Source organism: Ixodes scapularis, unplaced genomic scaffold (assembly GCF_016920785.2).
Source record: "Ixodes scapularis isolate PalLabHiFi unplaced genomic scaffold, ASM1692078v2 PGA_scaffold2__306_contigs__length_199485367, whole genome shotgun sequence".
NCBI classification, from domain to species: domain Eukaryota; kingdom Metazoa; phylum Arthropoda; class Arachnida; order Ixodida; family Ixodidae; genus Ixodes; species Ixodes scapularis.
The window spans coordinates 89244700-89263424 of record NW_024609857.1 but is presented as its reverse complement, the minus strand read 5'-3'; the positions used below and the strand labels follow the sequence as shown (position 1 = coordinate 89263424).

The following is an 18725-nucleotide window of genomic DNA, read 5'->3' as shown; positions in this document are numbered from 1 at the left end:
TTTTTCTTCATATTTTTATGTTACTCCCCAGCGTGTGGAGGGAGCGGAATCACAAAAGGTTTTGATAGAAAAATTTGATTTCTCGAATAAACAAAAGAAGATTGCATCAAGGCGGCAAACTCGTTTTGCCGTTTTGTCATTTCTGCCAAGTTTGACGGCACGTAATAGACAAAAAACAAGCAATATAAAAGTCAAATATTTTGCTCAGACAGTAGTCTATAATGCAATACATAAAACAATTGATACAATTTCGGAAAATATATATTTTGTGTAAAAAATGCAGAAACATGGCTACTTTCACGTTTTTATCTTATGTTTGTGATTTATCTTGAAGAGTTTTAAGATATATCGTTTAAATGTTTTTCACAGGTTCTTTACATACGGTTCTTTTGTCTTTATATAATGTTTCACAAAACGAGAAGTCCCACAACGTGCAATTAAAAAAACAACATCTTTGATTTTCTTAAAATTTTCTGAAGCATTCTACACTATATTGCCCTGTTTTCTCATTAAAAACATGTTGCATTATTTTGTCTCTGTCAGAAATACAACACTTTGAAATGCAGGAGTTTGGCTACTTTGACATTTTTAACTAATATTGGTTTGCTGTTATCTCTTAAGATTTTTAAGCTTTACTATTTATTTTTTACTTATATTTTTTTGAAAAGGATCTATACAAAATATTTTGTTCTCGTTTATAATTTACAATATTTACAGCGCTTCACACGTCTCAGTGTACAATGCTCTGCAACTTCAACGTGCAGCTAAAAAAGAAACCAGCTGATTTTTAAAAAAAATTGGGTGAAGTATACTGCACCACATTGCCGTGCTTTTCATTAAAATCTGTTTTGCTTTATTTTGTCCCGTTCAAAAACACAGAGCTTCGAATTGTACTATGTATACCCTCCAGATCAACATTTTTGCTGATAGCTGCCGTGGCCTCAGTTACGCCTACGTTCAACAATGCATAAAGTGGAGCAAGTTGGTTTCACATCATGAAAGAGGAACAGCACGAAAATAAACAAGGGACAAGAAGAAGAGGTAACGGCAGACACGGCTCCTATGTTCTATAAAAAAAACTTATCAAAATTTTATATTTTGTTTAATTTGTGGCCAAGTTTAAATTTGAGATGTATGACTTTATAAACACATCTAGTAAGCAGTAGTTCAAAGCTTCAACTGCATCCGTCGTGTGACGAGCCCGCCCCTCATGCTTATTTCAAATGTCGCTGCTCGGTATACGCGTGACCTGAAACACAACTTCTCAGAAACAAAGAAACACAACAGCCCGGCTTGCGCTCTCGAGGTACAAACCAAACACACCTTGTTGGAACCAAAAATTAATACTTCACTCTCTAACAAATGCAGAATACTAAACGCGGTCGTCACTCAGCATGTTCAAGCAGTAGTTATAAAGAAATTGTCGTTGTATTGGGTGCAGTACGGTTAGAGGAAAAGTGGGTTTCAAATTCAGTCCTGTTGTCCAACTTTGCCGTACATGTCAATTTTAATTAAAACGCAAATTACGAGCACAAAACCTCGGTTGGCGCCGTCGAAGTAGGAACCTGACATAATACTTTGGTTGGGTCATACTATTAACACTTCAATTCCGTTTAAAAAAAAATGCAGAAACCACGCTTACACTATATGATGGGCACTGTAAAAAGATGGTCGTCATTGCGCTCTCTGCGGTGTGAGAGACAGTCAGTTTCAAATTCAGCCCCAGTGTGTAACTTTGCCATACATGCCACTTTTGCACTCCAGCGACGGGGCGCACGTCCCTTCATTCTTCCGTTTTCCGGTTTCGAAACTTCAATAGTTGGCCTGCTTCTAAGTAAATTGCCTTGACTCCTTGGAGCCGCTGAGACAATACACTTCACATTTCTTGGGCGTTTTGTATCGCCATGCTTGCTGGCTGTCGCAGGTTGCGTAGAGTGGCCTGATGTTTTACAAGTCCTCCAACAACATCACACGCGTTTTTGCTGTGTTCTGTTGCAGAAAACAGCCATCTGGCTAGAGAATATTTCAGTTTCCTGAACTAATGCAGTTGATGTCTGGTTGTAAAATGGCTCGCTGCTCCATGGCTGACACAAGTCACTTGCAAGTGAACAGGAGGGTTGTCATCGAGCCAATCTGACTTTCCTGAGTGCAAAGCAGGCATGGGCAGAGTCGTGACAGACAGCGAAGCTCAGTGTCGAGTTTCGAGGGGTTGCAACATATGTAAACACAGTGGGATTCTAGTTTACCTCCAAGTCCTCAGTGCGGCAAATACCCACTCCGTAAGTCATCGGTTGCAAAATGTGGGTTTCGACTTGCCTCGCTGATTGCTGTGAGGCAACACCCACTCCGTAGTCCGCCGCTCTGGCGGCTATAGCTGGGTCCGTCCTTTGACTGCCGTTCTGCTCCAGTGAAACGCAGGGATACCGTACAACATGTTTATTTGGCTTACGCCACACGCTTTGCCCGTAGGCAGTACAAGAGAAAAAGGTTTGCGCTGCCTTAATTGACAAGATCACCAGGAGGGGGGTCCGCGCTGCCGTAACTGGCAGGATCACGGAAAAGGGGGAGTAGTAAAAGAACGATGAATGCTCCGTCGAGCGTAGCCCCCCCCTGCCCAAGAGCCCCGGCCACACGGGGTGGCCGGCTTATGTAGCCTGCGGGAAATGGACGTGCTCGGCCAGGTCCTGGGTAGGTCCGTACTGGTCCGTCGGGCGCAAATGCCGCAGGATGATGGGGCCCGCCCCCTCCCGAAGACGGGGAGCCCTGGCCATGATGGCCGCCGCGAACAGAGGGTCCCGCTCCATCCGCGCCAGCACCAAGGCCAACGCGTTGGTGCCCCGGAGACCCGCCTCGGTGAGCCGCTGCATGTGGCTCAGCGATTGCAGGTAGGTTCGATGGATGAAGGCAGGCCTCCCTGGCTGCTCCGTCGATGACAGAAACGGTCCTGCCGCAGAACGGCTCCTCCATCTGCGCCGCTGCCAGTCTCCTGGGCACCTGAGGTTGCTCCTGCCAGGGGCCCGCCGAAACGAAGACCCAAGGTGGCCTCTGGCCTTCCTGGTTCATCCAGGTAGCCATCATCCTCATTTCCACCGGCGACACCCCATGGGGCGAACGGGACTGATCGCCGGTCTTGTGGGGCACACGATTCCACTGCTCTCCTTTGCGACCTGGGGCTCTCATCCTTTGGGGGGCAGACATGACAGATGGAAAACAAGAAGACGACTGACCTTTTGGTCATCTGTTGTCTTCGAGGAAAACTTGTCTCGTGTTCCCTGGTGGTCGTGATTAGAGCGTCAGGCGACCAACCTGACCAATGGGCGGTGGCCTACCTTTCCCTTCGGATCCTGCAGAATGGGATTGGTGTGGTTCCCCCGACGGTGTGATCCGGGAGCGAGCAGTCGCCTGGTCATCTATTTTGGTCACTGCTAATCTAAAAAAAAAGGTGGGAGAACCACGTGTTTGCAAAAATAGGCAGCTTGTGCATCCTGCATTCTTGTGCACTTCCCTTGATGTAGCCTCCTTCGCCATGTATTGGGACTGCCTTTGCAAAACTTCGGATATTAGCTTCCCCGAGTTCGCAGATTGTAGTGGGCCGCCTCGTTTTTAGCGTTGTCTCGCGTTTTGAGTGCATTCTTAGCGCCAGAGTGGCTTTGGGTTTTGCCCCATGTTGGGCGCCAGATGTGGGATTCTAGTTTACCCCCAAGTCCTCTGTTCGGCAAATACCCACTTTGTAACTCGTCGGTTGCAAAATCTGGGTTTCGACTTGCCTTGCTGATCTCTGTGAGGCAACACCCACTTTGTAGTCCGCTGCTCTGGCGGCTAGGGCTGGGTTCGTCCGTTGACTGTAGTTCGGCTCCTGTGGACGGGAGACCACACCAAACACAGGGATACCGTACAACGTGTTTATTCGGCTTTTGGCTCACGCTTCGCCAGTAGAGGTCCGCGCTGCCATAACTGGGAGGATCACGGAAAAGGGGGAGTAGTAAAACAACGGTAAATACTCCGTCGAGCGTAGCCCCCCCCCCCCCTTCCCCCTTCCCCCCCCCCCAGCCAGGAGCCCCGGCCACAGGTGTTGGCCAGCTTATGTAGCCTGCCGGAAAGGGATGCACCTGGGGAGGTCGGTAGAAGGTCACTCCAAAACGGGACACTTCCATAATCACCTCGAAGGGTGTGCCGGCGGCATATTCACCCTACGTAGGCAAGGGAAAGCCCACCCCCCTCAAGGAATTCGGCCTCGGTTCCTTGTATCCCGGAGGCCACCGCCATTTGTGACGACAACCCCCACGGCCTGCTGGAAGCTAGGCCTAGATAGGGATATAGGGAACCCCCATGGTTCCCACAACACTGAAACTTGCTTTTTGTGCCAGTGGTAGGCCTGGACTTCATTGGGCAGCACAATGGTCCAATTCTCCACGAAATCGAAATGTAGCTTGAGGCTTCCTTTTTCATTGCACCGCTTTTCTATGTATATGGCTTTTCCTTGAACCTGCCTAATATGATTATGAGGGATCCACCTACGTACGAGTGTCTGGAGTTCTTCTATAAATACCACTGAATCCAACGTTTTCTTAATCAGATTGCCAGATTCCCACGCCACGACCAGAACCTCTGCTTCTTCCGGAATGCCAAGCCGTTCAAGCGAAAAATGGCAATCCTTAGGGCATCTCGCGCGTTGCCCAGTTGGCATTCATTGGTTGGCAGAGCAAAAATGTACATGGATCCAGGTCAGAGATGTTGACGTCCTTGCTGGTAACTCTTTCAAGAGCTGCAATGTAAAGCTTGAAATTTGCGCAATATATACATATGCAAACATCTTTTTGGGGTGCACACTTGACCCACCGAGGTCGCAAGGAGTGAAACTTAGTGAGGCCAATGATAGTTTCTGGTTAAGCACTTTTGAACAGGCGAAATGCCTTGCAAATTGACCTTGTCATGAAATGCTTGGGCATGTACTGTTTTTTGTCACTGACCAACACAGAAATAACGTCTTTCTGGTTGGGGCTTTGTCTAGAGCTGCCCAGTTCGTCCTTAGTACAAAACTCGAGAGCTAGTGACAACTCTTCTTTGCTCACCTTGCGTCTTGAGTAAGGAACCGGTATCAACCAAACTTGTCGATGACGTACTGAGTTGTCTTTGGTACAATACTTTCTATCTGTTTCCTCGTCGGAGATGCGGGAAGGAGCGTCAGCAGCCGGCAGTGTTCTTGGTGGGAAGCACATGCAGCGTATGCGGGCCGAAAGTTCTGCGTCCACTCTCTGAACCTGTGCAGTCCCCTTGCGATGGTTGTGGGACGTCGGATGGGCCATAAGCCGTTTGAATCCCCATACGAACATCGGTGATTATGGCATCTCCTATTTCGGCTTTTTTTTTTTTTTTTCGATGAATTCCCTGCAACGGTTTTTCACTTGACTTGGCGGCTTCAGTGGTGACACTTCTGCGGGCAGTAGATAACGATTCAGCTTCTCGACGGCCTCAATATCTGGGATAAACGCATCCTCACACTGTCGGAGGTTTCTTGCGCATGCTGTATTTCACGGTTGAAGTGCTGGAAACAGTTCTGGCAGAGCTAGTCTATTTCCTTTACTTCTGCAGATGTCTCTTCGGGAAAAATCTTCCTGGGGTTGACACCAAGATCTTGCACTCTGCTAAAATTCCTCTGCTTTGTAACTTTTTTCTTGTGTTTACTGAGGTAGTCGGCAAAAGAAATCTGTTAACACTGAAAGTCGCTACCATAGCTGATGAGCGTTCTGCAACAATGCAACCAGGGATGGGCAGTATTTCAAATACAAGTATTTGAAATATGTATTTCAAATACTTTATGTATTTTGCATTTGTATTTAATTACAAATTGGGTAATGTATTTGACGTGTGTATTTAAATACTAAAACGTGGGTATTTCAAATACAATTATAATTAAATACAATTTTGTGGGCGAAAATACATCCCTCAAAATTATTGTCACGACTCATTTCGCTCATCCTAAGACGTGTCCAGAGCAGGGAGAAAACTATGTTCTGCACCGAATGCAGTGTCTCTCAATCAAGCATAAGCGTTTAGTGACTTTTGTGATTACGGTGCTAGTCCAGGGCAAGAATAGTGACGAAATCGACGTTCACAGGCAGAATGGCTAAATAAGTGCCTGTGACAACTTGGGATGCTGTCCAGCCTGATTTCCATCCATATTTTTGCCTGGAACATTCTAAATGCGCGGGTGGTCCAAATTTTCGTAACTGGTGCGATTTGCAACAATAAAAAAATTCCCTGACTAGTTCTGCACGCCTTAGTCGTCTTGGTTCTTTGTTGGCCTATACCAAAATGTAATCGACAAAAAAAGCTGCTTGAAGCTCTGTACTTTTTTCACCTATTACATCCAAGCTGATTACATTTTTTTAAGATTATATTTCTATTACGTTGCTAGAGCCTCGCACACTAACTCCCGATGTGCGATGCAAAATTAAAATGAGATCCCCAGAAACCCATTGCAGGTGCCCTGAAGTCGCTGACGCAAATTTTGAGGAATGTATTTGGAAAAGTATTTGGAGGAGACCAAATACATTTGGTTGTATCTGTATCTTGTACTTAAATGCTGCTTTGGAAATGTAATTAGATTTGTAATTAAATACATTTTTGACGAAGTATTTCATATTTGTATTTCAATACATATTTGCATGTATTTTGCCCATCCCCGGGTGCAACTAAACAGGGCTTGTGGATGGTGCAGTTCAAAATTGAAGAACTCGCACCGTGTCTTTTTACACAGTGGAGAAAGTTACGTCCGCACTGAATGCTGAACGTCTTACATCAATCAACCCTTTCTCTCTCTCTTTCGACAAGCTTAAGGAAGGCGCGAGGTATTGGCTGTGCCACAGCCAATACCTCGCGCCATTATGCACCAAATCGCAAAATGTGCGGCAAGAAAATTGTATTTTGTTTTTGTTTTGGTTTCTATCAACTCGATTGGCAACAATGAGCGCGTTTAGCTTGGTCGGCCTTGCAATCCTTTATTCTCTTTATTCTTCCTGTGTACCCCGAGTCGGAAGTGCGCGAAAAAACTCTGGTCAGATTCCACCTGCGACTGGATCGTTATTTTTGAACCATCAGCGGTTAAGCAAGGTGGCTGAGGTGAAGTCGAGTTGTGAAGTGTCAGATTGCCTGAAGCTCTGCGGCCCGGGATGCGAACGTCAGCCAGTTGAAAACAAATGAGCAAACGATTTCTTTTAGTACTTCAGCGTTAGAAGTTGGAACCACATTCCCACAAGATAAATCGTGATTTGATAGAACTGAAACGCGGTCCGATCCGAAACCTTGTTGGCCAGCATCTCTTACGCAAGCGATAGATCTGCTTGGCGCACTTTAACCTTGCTCCTGCTTATCGCTTAGAATATGATAATTTCGTTAATTGTAGTCTGCTGCTTCGATATTGAGTTGCACAATAGGATAAACTCGAAATTTGTTGCCCTGTTCCTCCACGCAACTGCACGTTCGTTGCTTACGCATGTCGCATGGTTTGCACATATAATTACTATCTCGAGCATGTGCAAGTTGTGTGATTAGCAGTGCTGGTTTGCATTTTGAGCAGCTGAAAGCCACTCAGAAAATATCAAAGACACTATCTTCAGAAACATATGGTACTTAATAATAATAATAATAATAATAATAATAATAATAATTTATTTTCCTTTTTTTTTACAAAGGAGGGAGATAGGGCAAAAAGCTGCGTGGCTTGCAGCTTGACGAGGCCCTACTCCGTGTAGCAAAGCAGCAGAGACATTTCAAAACAGGACACGCAAAAAACAAAGTACTACACCTTATTGCATCGATTATCTACAAAAAAAGTCTTTAACACTGTTTTCCAATAGCATTTCGCGTAGCATACCCTTTGATTTTTTTGTAATGTCAATATTTTCACCTTCGAGCTCATTTAAAAGTGACGGTAGTGTATGTTTTAAAGAAGTTAGTCCATAGTTCGTGCGGGAAGTAGTAACACACCAGCCCTCACTGTGTCTTGTTTCATACGTCTGGGTTGTTCTCTCCAGGCCCGACAGCACAGACTTGCTTTTTGGTTCTCATTAAGGCTCACAAAGTTTCAAGTTTTCTCGTCTGTTACACTGTTATTCCATCCACCTAGGTCCCTAACCACTCATGTTCATCTGTGCTGCTAAGCACAATTGAAATTGCTCCTGTGCTTGTCTAAGACACAAGCTGAAGTGCATTGAAAACTGATCTGAGCTGCTCCTAGCCTGCTCTAAAATGTAGTTTTAGCTGCTCCCAACCTGCTCCAAAACAGCTGTTTCAGCTGCTCCCATGGCTGCTCCCAAGTACATTTCATGAGTTTCACCCCTGAAATGCGAAGAAAAACAAAAAATGTCAACTGGACACGCGTGCATGATCTTCTCAGAACACATCCTGCTTCAAATGGTGCTACAAGATGACTGCAGCCATTCACATTCCTCAAGGTGTGAAAGATTGGCTTTTGTCTCGAAGGATATGCCAGCAGTGTATGACATTGACTGGATACTCTGCTAGAACTGTTACATCTTCCCCTGGCTTCTTGACAGTAAGATATTTATTCATCCTTTATCAGTATTCTGCTATTGTGTGAACCGTCTTATTTTGGAATTTAAAGTGTACGTCTTCCATGTCGGCAGTGAGAAAGTCACGGACAAGTGATGTGGCACCTTCCGACTGCAGGAGGCTCCTTAGATGGAGTGTGCACTTGACGTGAACTTCCTATTGCCCAACGATGCCTTTTGTGATCCCCATGCCAATTTCTTAACTTCTACATCAAAAGCATGGCTTGTGTGACGAGGTGGCACCTTTGCCAAGGTTTTCAGAGAAAAGACTGGCATAAAGCAATAGGTTATTGTGTTGGCAAAATGCTCTCCAGGCACTTCAGTGCTTGGAGAGCTTCATTCAAAACACAAGGAGGGCTTCCAGATCCTTGCCATGTATACCATCTGTTAGCAAACGTTTCACTCTCAGCATTTGTCTTAGATAAGCCCTTATAGCGACTGCCTTATGCTGCAGTGCAAGCCAATCGGGATGGGGGAGCAAAACTTCATCGTTCTATTTGGCTCGGAGGTCCTAGCATTCACGTTTTGCCGACTGAGGCCGAAACAAAGTATATTGTGGCCTAAGTATGCTCACGTGCAATGCCATTGACTTGGAAACTTCAGACTATTTCTCTATGAGAACTTGATGTGGTAGTCGCAGGAAGTGCCATATTTATTTGAACCTAGGCCGGTATCAATTCTATGGCGACCCCAAAATATCGCAAGGTAAAAGAAAAAAAAATATAACCTCGATCGTAAGTTGAAAAAGAAAAAAATAAATACAAATCTACCAATTAAAAAGGTAAAGATGTTTACAACTCTTTGTAATGCTGAATTAGAGCGCAGCTCTTGAGGAGGAAAAGGGGAGGGTATGCCTCTCCTCCCCCGCCTCCCTTCCTCTCCTGGAGAAGAGAAGGGGAGAAAATTTAGCAGAGAAATTTTCCCCCTAAATTTAGCAGGGAATTTGTTTAGCTAAATTTAGTGGGGAAATTTTTCTGCTAAGTTTAGCGGGAAATTTTTTCCACTAAATTTGGCGGAAAAAATTCCCTCCTTCGTGACCCTTGTCACACCGCACGTGACGTCATCCAGGCTCCACGTTGTAGGCACAGAAACATTTGACAACTTGAAAAGGACAGGCCAACTGGGAAAACTGCCTCCAGGTACACACCTCTGTCCTAGGGTGCAATGCTTGGGCTTGTGTGCACCAGAAATACCTGTGCACTCTTAGGTTTCTGGTACCAAAGGGGGCTGCTCTCCTGTATCAAACAAAGCAAAGTGACTCTGCACCCAGGACTTCGACAACCTTCGGCATACGAAGATTCTCCGAGGGGCAGAGGTTGTTGCTGAGATGGTGGATGGCCTCCTCCATTTCTGGCAGGTCCCTTGGCAACTTCCTGGCATCTACAGTCTGGAACCAGCCATCTTCAAAAACCCTCCTTTGCACACGCTTTAAGGGGAAACACTACTCCGGAAGGCTAACTTTTGAACCGTTCGTCTTATTTGCATGAAATTTGCAGGGTGTACTCATAGCACTGGACCAGGAGGCTGTGGAAATTTTCAACCCTATAAATTTATCCCACAATGAGTTACATAAAAGTTCATAATAAAAAGTGTATCTGCTGAGGAAAGCTATCGTTTAGAAAGGGTAATGAAAATGGTAAGTTTTTTGCTGGAACATACAGCAGAATACTTGCTTCAGACGACTATGAAAAGATATTGAAAAAATTATTAAATTTATTAAAAAAAAGTTTTTTTGGTGTACATTTGATTAAAATAAATATAAGCTTTTCATAACATAAGAGCATAAAAATGCAGAAAGTAAGTTCACAGTAGTGTTCTCCAGAAAATTTCAATATAGAAAAACCAAAATATATCTGCACGCATATTTTGATTATGAAATGATAGCTTCCCTGAACTGATATTTGACACTAAAAAGTGAAGCTGAGATAAACACGTTTAAAATTTCAAGATGGATATTTTTTTTTTTTTTTGCACTTTGAATGTCACTAGAATCCGCCAGCTACATAGGTGACACCTTGTTCCTCAACCCTCTTCTGCTCTGCTGCTACTGCTTCTAACTTCCTTCGCTTGTGGGCAGTCTTCGAGGTATCCAGCGCCTTTGCCTTGGCCTGCGTGATCTTCAGCTCAGTTGCTTTCCTTGTGTGCTCCAGATAATGGCTTCCAGGCTTCATGCCCATCTCGAGCACCCTCTCAAAGCCCTGCGGACCCAGGTTAAACTCGAGAACCGCCATTGCAGCAGCGGTTTCGACAGTACATAGGGATGCAAACTCGGTCTTTGGGTACCTCTTCCAGACGAGCGCATTGTAGGATCCATTGGCATTTTGAGTTCTCATCCTGCAGCATCTTACCAGCAGGGTCTTCTCTGACAGACGGTTGTACAGCGGCACCAGCTCTTTTTCTATGTCCCTTGAGAAGGCTGGCCGATGTGGGTGTGGTGCACTTGGCTTGCCAGCTGCTACCAGGGCTTTGTGGCGATTGAAATGACACCAGGAGTTTTCACCCTGAGGACATGCCTGGTGCCGGGGCTCGGTGTCAGTCGAGTAGCTGTGAAATAAGCTTGCGAAGACCCCCTCTGCATCTTTACAACATCTGGAGCATTGTCCTTCAGTGCAGTTGCATAGAAGCTTGTAAGTCTCTTCATCACGACATTGGTGAGCTTGCCTTTTCCTCCAGGCCCCTTCTTGGTTTTTTTCACCTTGTCCATTCCAGCATACATACGCTTTGCCACATGGTTGACACCGTCTTCTTTCTGCATATCCTTATTGGAGAGGCCTAAGCTTGCAACATGGTTGAAAGCCTTAATGTCCCCCGTCACTGAGCACTGTCACATGCTTCATGTTGTGCTGTTCCACTGAGCGGCTGAAGATGTCACCAGCTGCTTGCACTTCCATCGCGTTAGGAGCCTTCGAAGTTCTTCTGGCAGACTTTCTCATGCAACTTTGCCCAAGCTTGATATTCATTCGAATCTTTCTTGGGACCGAGGTTGCAGCCATGGCAATAGTTGCTCTGCACGGAGAAATCGAGGACCAAGCCAGTTTCGAGGTCGATGACTGCCCCGACCCCAAAGTGCGACATGTGGCCGCGCTTTTGCCATGTGCCGTCGTAACTGACGCAGACGTCAAGAAGATTGTCTCCGTCGTCCTGTACTCCACCTTGAGACTCCTCTGCCTGCATCTTTCTCACAGCCTTCGCGGCCTCCTTCATCGCGTCGCTTGCCGCTTCCATTGACGCGTCATGCATTTTGGCTGCTATGTTCTGGTAGGTCTTCAGATGCATCGGCGGTGATGCATTCATGCCTCCAAAAAAGTATTTTAGCTTCGTGAAGCTCATTCCACAGTCCCGACCGACGACACAGAGGCGTGTAGCGAGTTCGTTTTGTTGAGTCGTTCCCACGGGCGCAAAGTGCAGTGCCCTCGCGATCTCCCACAATAACTGCAGACGATCACAAACTGTAAATTTGCTCCAGTTCCATCTTCTGCTAACTCCAATCCGCGTCCCAAACAAGTGGGACACAACAAGGCGCTCACCAGAGTCCACACAGCTGAAACGTGCACAAAGTGATGTCCGTTGAGCGATTGAGATGGATCGCTGTCGTCAATCGGTTCACGCTCGGCCTCGCTGCGTTCCGAAAGACAAATCTTCCTCTCGAAAGTGTTCAAATCATTGACTTCCTCCGGGAGCGAAGCATTCACAAAATGCGACGTAGAAGCGTCCTCCGATGGTTCCAACGAAGTCAAACTGCAGCTTGACTGTGCGGGCGATGCAGTCAACTCTGGAGCTTCTGAGCACTTGCGGGATCCGCAACCTCTCGGTTTTGTGAAGCGAGAGCGTCTACCAAAGCTTCTACGCGTATTAGCTTGAGTTGCGGGCATTTCATAGTGAAAACAGAAGCAGGGAAGATCGAAGAGAAACAGAGCGAAGTGGTCAGATCAGTGAAAAAACGTGTTCTGAACGCGAACCACGCGCAAAGAATCACGTGACCAGGGGCAGCCACTCGCAGCACAGGTTTCATAACCTTAGCCAATAGCAGCGCCCGTTGGTTTTTTTAGCGCCATTCTTGCCCCAGAACGAGCGTTTTCTACGGGGCGCTCTCCTGTGCACGGAGGGGTAAAGAAATGAAGTAAATTCGAAAGCCCGTGAGACAACGCTTCGAACGAGACCACCAGATCCACGCTAGGCCTAGCAGCCGCGAAGCAATCGTGTTTCGAAACTGATGCTTATCACGGTTCTCTCCGTGCTCAGCCAAGCACGGCACTCCTCGCGCGCGTTACCAGCGAGTCAATGATGATTGTTTTTGGCATTGTTTGTCAACGGACGCTGATAAAACTTTTTGAGGGTGTTCCCTATTAAGCATAGATGCCAAAATTATGTAATTCTGAAAATGTGTTTTTTCTTAAAAAATTGGTAATTCGGGGCCGTGTCCCCCCTTAACAGTCCACTTTGCCGACGCTTGTGGCAATGATTTAGGAATTCCGAGGATGTTGCCACTACTGGGAGAGCTCTGGTGACAGCTTACGCTTGTTGCCAGAGTGGCTCTAACACGTGTGGATGGCATTAAACAGGATCCCACCCCAGCATAAGCTGGGGTGGGATCCTGTTTATAATGAAAAAGAGTGGTTGGTCTGAGATACACTCTTCCAGGATCCCACCCCCAGCTTATGTTTGTTGCCAGAGTGGCCTTAAGGTGTGTATGGATGGCATTAAGAATCCCGATTATAATCCGAAAGAACATGGTGGATGTGAGACATGCTTGTAGCCAGAGCGGCCCCAAGGTGTATAGATGGCAGTTTGTGAGTTTACTTTGTTATAGACTGCCTGAATAATAGATCACTGCAATCTATGGAGCTGTCTTAATGAAAGACAAGACGAAACATTGCTTAGACCTCAAAGTAAAGCGTATCTGACACTGAGCATGCATGATGTGAGCAAGTGAAACGTTAAACTTGGTGCCACATTCTGGAGCATTGCTCCATGTTTGGCATAATGCCAACACTACATCTTGGATAAAAAGAATGCTGTTCATTTGCCTTCAGTAATTTTATTCAAATATGTGTAAAAAGCAGGAAGCCCAAATGGCGTCCACACGTGAGTCTCCTCTTGCGTATGGTTAGGGTGCGTCATGTCCGAAAAAGTGTCCGCTGCCGCGGGGACCGTGGCCCCTGCTGCCCTCAAGAGCCTTAAAAAGGCTTCCACGAAAGTGTCCAAGGGAAAGGCAAAGGCCGTGCCAATGCATCCCAAGGTGTCTGCAATGGTGACTGCATCCATCAGCGTGCTCAAGGAATCTGGTGGTTCATCTCTGCAAGCCATCAAGATGTGCATTTCTGCCAGATACAAGGTGGACGTTGAGAAGCTGTCTCCTTTCATCCGCAAGTACAGTAGAACCTCGTTGATACGTTCCCGGTTCATAGGATTTCCCGGTTCATTCGTTCACAAGCGAGCGCACGGGGAACGTCCCGTAGAGTTGTGTTGTTTTCTTCCCGGTTCATACGTTCCCGGATGATATGGTTTCCCGGAAAATACGACTAACACTTTGCCAAATGTCGGTCGGATGATACGTTCCTTCATATCATCCGATTCTGAACGCATCGTACAACACGCCACTCCACGCGTACTTAGGACACGTTTCTCGGATCTCGGTTGTCAACACTGGAGCGGCACGTTCGCTTATGGCTTTTCAAGCATTTCCAAGGTAGGCACGTGATTGAGAGTCACTCTCGATAACTCCAGCATCGTTTCGAGGCATTGTTCGGAGGTGCAGAGGGTTCAAAATACCGATTGCAACAGTGACTCTAGGCTCTAGGTGCTTGCAAGGGAGTCATAAATGAACGAATCTAGAATTTCTTCGTTTCTTTCTTTGCGTTGGTTCCGTTGGCTCCAGTTGCTTTTGAAAGTTTTCTCCGTTTTTGCCGTTTTGCGTCCCGCCCCGCGCCAATTCGCCGTTCTGTTGTTCCCGTGCCGTGTACCTGGTGTTTCGTTTTGCGATGGCGTCCCAAAAGCGGAAGCAGTTATCCCTCAAGGAAAAGTGTAACATTCTTGCTGCCGTCGACCGGGACCCGAAGCGGAAACGGATAGACATCGCTAAAGAGCTCGGACTGCCTGCTTCGACAGTGAACACGGTCGTCTTCAAAAGAAGAGAAATTGAAGAAAACGCCTTGGTTTTCGGATCGGCCACCAAGCAAGCCCGTGGAGTGAAGCACGGACAGCTGGAAGCTGCTTTGCTGAACTGGTTCAAGCGAGCACGAGCTTCTGGAGTTAACTTCGACGGTAGTATACTTCGAGAGAAGGCCATGGGAATCGCCGAAATGATGGATATCGACGATTTCACCGCGTCAAATGGATGGATAAGTCGGTTCAGAACCCGGCATGGCATCTCATACCATCAGGTGAATGGAGAGGCGGCCAGCGTGGACCCGGCCGACATCGAGAACTGGGTCGCCCTGCTTCCGGGCATTGTTAACGCCTATCGCCCATGCGACGTGTTCAATGCGGACGAACTTGGGCTTTTCTACAAAGTCCAGCCGACAAAGTCCCCAAGTTTGAAGGGGGAATCCTGCCACGGCGGCAAAGTGCACAAAGACAGGATAACTGTGCTGCTGTGCTGCAACGAAGACGGATCAGAGATGATCAAACCATGGGTGACCGGCAAATGGAAGCAGCCAACATGCCTGAGGAACATCGCCCGACTTCTTTGCGTGTATAAGCAGAACACGAAGGCCTGGATGATGTGCAGTTTGTTCGAGGTCTTTCTTCGCTACCTCGACGGGCGGCTAGGCTGCAAAGACCGCAAGGGGCTGCTGTTCCTGAACAACTGCTCGGCGCATCCCAAGGATACGTCATTCCTGCGGAACCTTCGCGTCGTGTTCCTGCCGGCGAACACGACGAGCCATCTGCAGCCTCTGGATGGGGGGATTATCAAGAACGTAAAGCATCTCTACAGAAAGGGCATCGTTCGACGCTTCCTTGCTCGCGTGTCCCGAGGGGAAGACCCTGGGAAGCTTACCCTGCTGGACGCGATGCACTACCTCAACACATCGTCGGAAAGTGTGATGCACAAAACAGTTTGAACTGCTTCAGAAAGTGCGGATTTCAACACCTGCCGGAAGCAGAGGAGTCGGAGCCCAGCACGAGCGGTGCCGCCGAGTCCTGCGTGTGCGACGACCCCTACCCGTGTGTGAGCGATGAGGACGACATGGACGAAGAGCTCCGGTCCACCGGCACCGACCTCGCGTTCAGCGAATCCGTCGGTATGGATGATCACCTTGCAACGTGCGACCCCCAAACTGTGGCGGACATCGTGGCGGAGCTACGGCAGGGTCAAGTGTCGGGAAACAATGACGACGATGACGAGGAGCAGGAGAGACCAACGGCAGCTACGTTCGCCCAAGCCGTCGCTGCGTTGGGTGTTCTGCGAAGCTTCTTCGACCACAAAGACAGCTCTGGTGCGGAGAAAAGCTTGCAGACGTTGCAGAAGGAGCTTTTCTTCGCGAAAGGTCAGGGCATGCACCAGCACAAGCTGACGGACGCTTTCAGGAAGTGAGGCGAGGGCATGCGCCAGCAGAAGCTGACGGACGATTTCGGGAAGTGAGGCGCTGTTATTAAATGCTATTCTATATCATTCTCCACTGTTCCTTTTTTTTTTTTTGCGCTTGAAAATGGTAAGTTTGGATGATACGTTTTCCCGGATAATACGTTTTTCTGCTCGCGTTTTTTACAAAACGTATCAACAAGGTTCTACTGTATCTCAGGTCTGCCGTGGCTGCAAGAGCATTGGTGCAGACCAACAGGGCAAGAAAGCTATCGTATCGTTCAAGCGTTCAGCCAAGTCCGACAAGCCATCACCTGCTGCCAGTAAGCCCAAGAAGGAAACTGGTGTCGCAACGAAGCGCCCAGCCTCGGCAGCTGCCACTGCGGCCAGGAAGAAACCCGCGAGTGCCAAGAAGTCGCCCGCAAAGGGGGCCAAGTCGGCCAAGCCAAAAAAAACCAAAGGCAGAGAAGAAGGCCGCAGCACCTAAGAGCCCCAAAAAACCTAAGGCAGCACAAAAGACCCCTGCCAAGAAGCCAGCTGCAAAGAAGGCTTCTTCCAAGAAATAAGTATTCCCTTAAATATCCAGAGCAAAAAAAAAATTCAGCTGCAAACTTTTTTTTTTTGTAGGGTGAAGCTCTGTATTGGCGATTCATGGTGCACTGAAATACACACAGCAAATTTCAAAAACCTGGAGAAGCCGTGAGCAAGGCTGTGAAGTAATGAAGGACAGAATCATTAAAACGATGAGACAGCATTAAAACGATGAGACATGGCAGGTGAGGCGTCGTACACGCCTCACCTCCCGTGTCTCATGTTGTCCTGATTCTGTTTGATTTTGCAGTATATGAATAGTCTTTAAAGGGATGGTGAACCGAAATTTGGATTTCAAAAAAACAATGCTGGAGATGTAGGCGGGACGCTACAATCCCTACAACATTACTAGTAAGGCGATATCTCAAATAGACGGCCGTATTTGTGGAAAAAGAAGTCGAGATGGAACCAGGCTGAAGAGGCGCGTGACGTCAGGATACCTAGTTTCCTCCTCTCTTTGCTTCGCTCCCTCAAGGCCGCGAGGCGGAGAAGACGTGAGGCCGCTCCCTCTCCTTTTCGGAAAAACTCGACGTCAACATTCCTGCCAAATGCGCCTCTTTTTTTTAAAAATTCGGTCATCTGTTTGAGATATCACTGTATGAGTGATGTTTTGGTGTTTGTAGCATCCCGTTGCACGGTTTTGCCGTGTGTTTTGGGGAATCCAGATTTCGGTTCAGCATCCCTTTAAAGGGGTTAGGATACGAAAATTAAGCGGGTAGATTATCCCTGAAATCGAATACTCATAGGCTACTAAGAATATACACAAAGTTTTGCAATTTTTAGAGCTCTAGTAATTGCAATAATCAATTTACAGCTTTTTATTTTCATCTGGTGACTAGGAAACACTGTCCAAGCTGGTAACACCATGGTTTTAATAAACCATGTGATGATCAATGCTCTCTCGCACACTAAACAAAAATTTACCCAGAAGCGCTTGTCCTCTAGTGCAATCTCATATTTTCGTATACTCCGCCATAGGGAATTCAGAGTTTACTCCTACGCAGGTCAAAGGTTTTGGGCAGTGCGAGAGAGTAAGTACATAATTCCCTTTAATACAAGAGTTTTTACATGGATCAATGAAAGCATTTAATTACTTCCATCAGTGTGCTCCTAGATTGACCCAAGGGAGTATTCTTTCACATCCATCTGTGAGTTTCTATGGAGATTATTGAGAGTACTTTTTTTTGCTACGTTTAAGGGGTTTTTCAGTCAAAAAGTGTGAAAGGAAAGGCATTGGGAAGTAGCATCATACACAAAATAGTGTTTTGCACACATTCAATACATTTCTTGCACACGTCTTCTGTGACACGAGCCCATGTTGCCTTGGGCGCCAACTGGCTTATACCCCTGTCAGGCGGTGATTTAAACGCCCTTCAGAGCAAACTCCTTCAAAGAATCTGCAAACAAGCGCACGCCGAAGGGCACATGTAGAGCAGAGAGCATTTGTTGATTTGCCAATTCTTCTGAGGAGTTCATTCTGAAGGCCATTTAATATGAAAGTGGCTCCATTACATAACGTCCAGTCGCTTCCATTCCAAGCAGATGCCCAGTTTGCCAGTCCTGCGGATCCTCATGATGTGGCAGCATTGAAGTGAAATAAAGCCGCCTCAGTTGCAATGGGTTTTGAGGAATGTAGTTCTTATCAAAAAGTACCTTTACCAATACATGGTTTCTCTTCAATGAGGCGTTGAAAAACAAAGGTGCTTCTGTGTGCACAGCATTGCACACTGTATTTGGCTATAACAGCCATTCATTTCGTTTTTTTCCAGTGAGTGGGTTTTCTCTTTCTACTTAAAATTATGCCTCTTAATGGTGGCAATCATGGCTTTGCAGTCTAACACATGTCGGCTCGTTATCTCCAGAATGGCATTTCAACTAGGGTTGTTGGTGCCATCAGGGCTTACTTTATAGTGCTGCAGTCAACACCTTGTCGACTGTGAGGCCGGCGTTTGCCCAAGTCCCGCCCTGAAAGTAGATCTTGCGGTTCTCGGCTTTGTGCTTCCCGATTGCCCTCAAATACCGCCGCCTCTACTCGC

The 18725-nt window shown here is 46.8% G+C and overlaps 2 pseudogenes; one reads left to right on the top strand and one right to left on the bottom strand.

The window, feature by feature from the left end:
* Positions 1 to 1603: 1603 nt before the first annotated feature.
* LOC115319315 lies at positions 1604 to 2351 on the bottom strand (annotated as a pseudogene).
* Positions 2352 to 13658: 11307 nt separating this feature from the next.
* LOC8043130 lies at positions 13659 to 16730 on the top strand (annotated as a pseudogene).
* The last annotated feature ends 1995 nt before the right edge of the window (positions 16731 to 18725 follow it).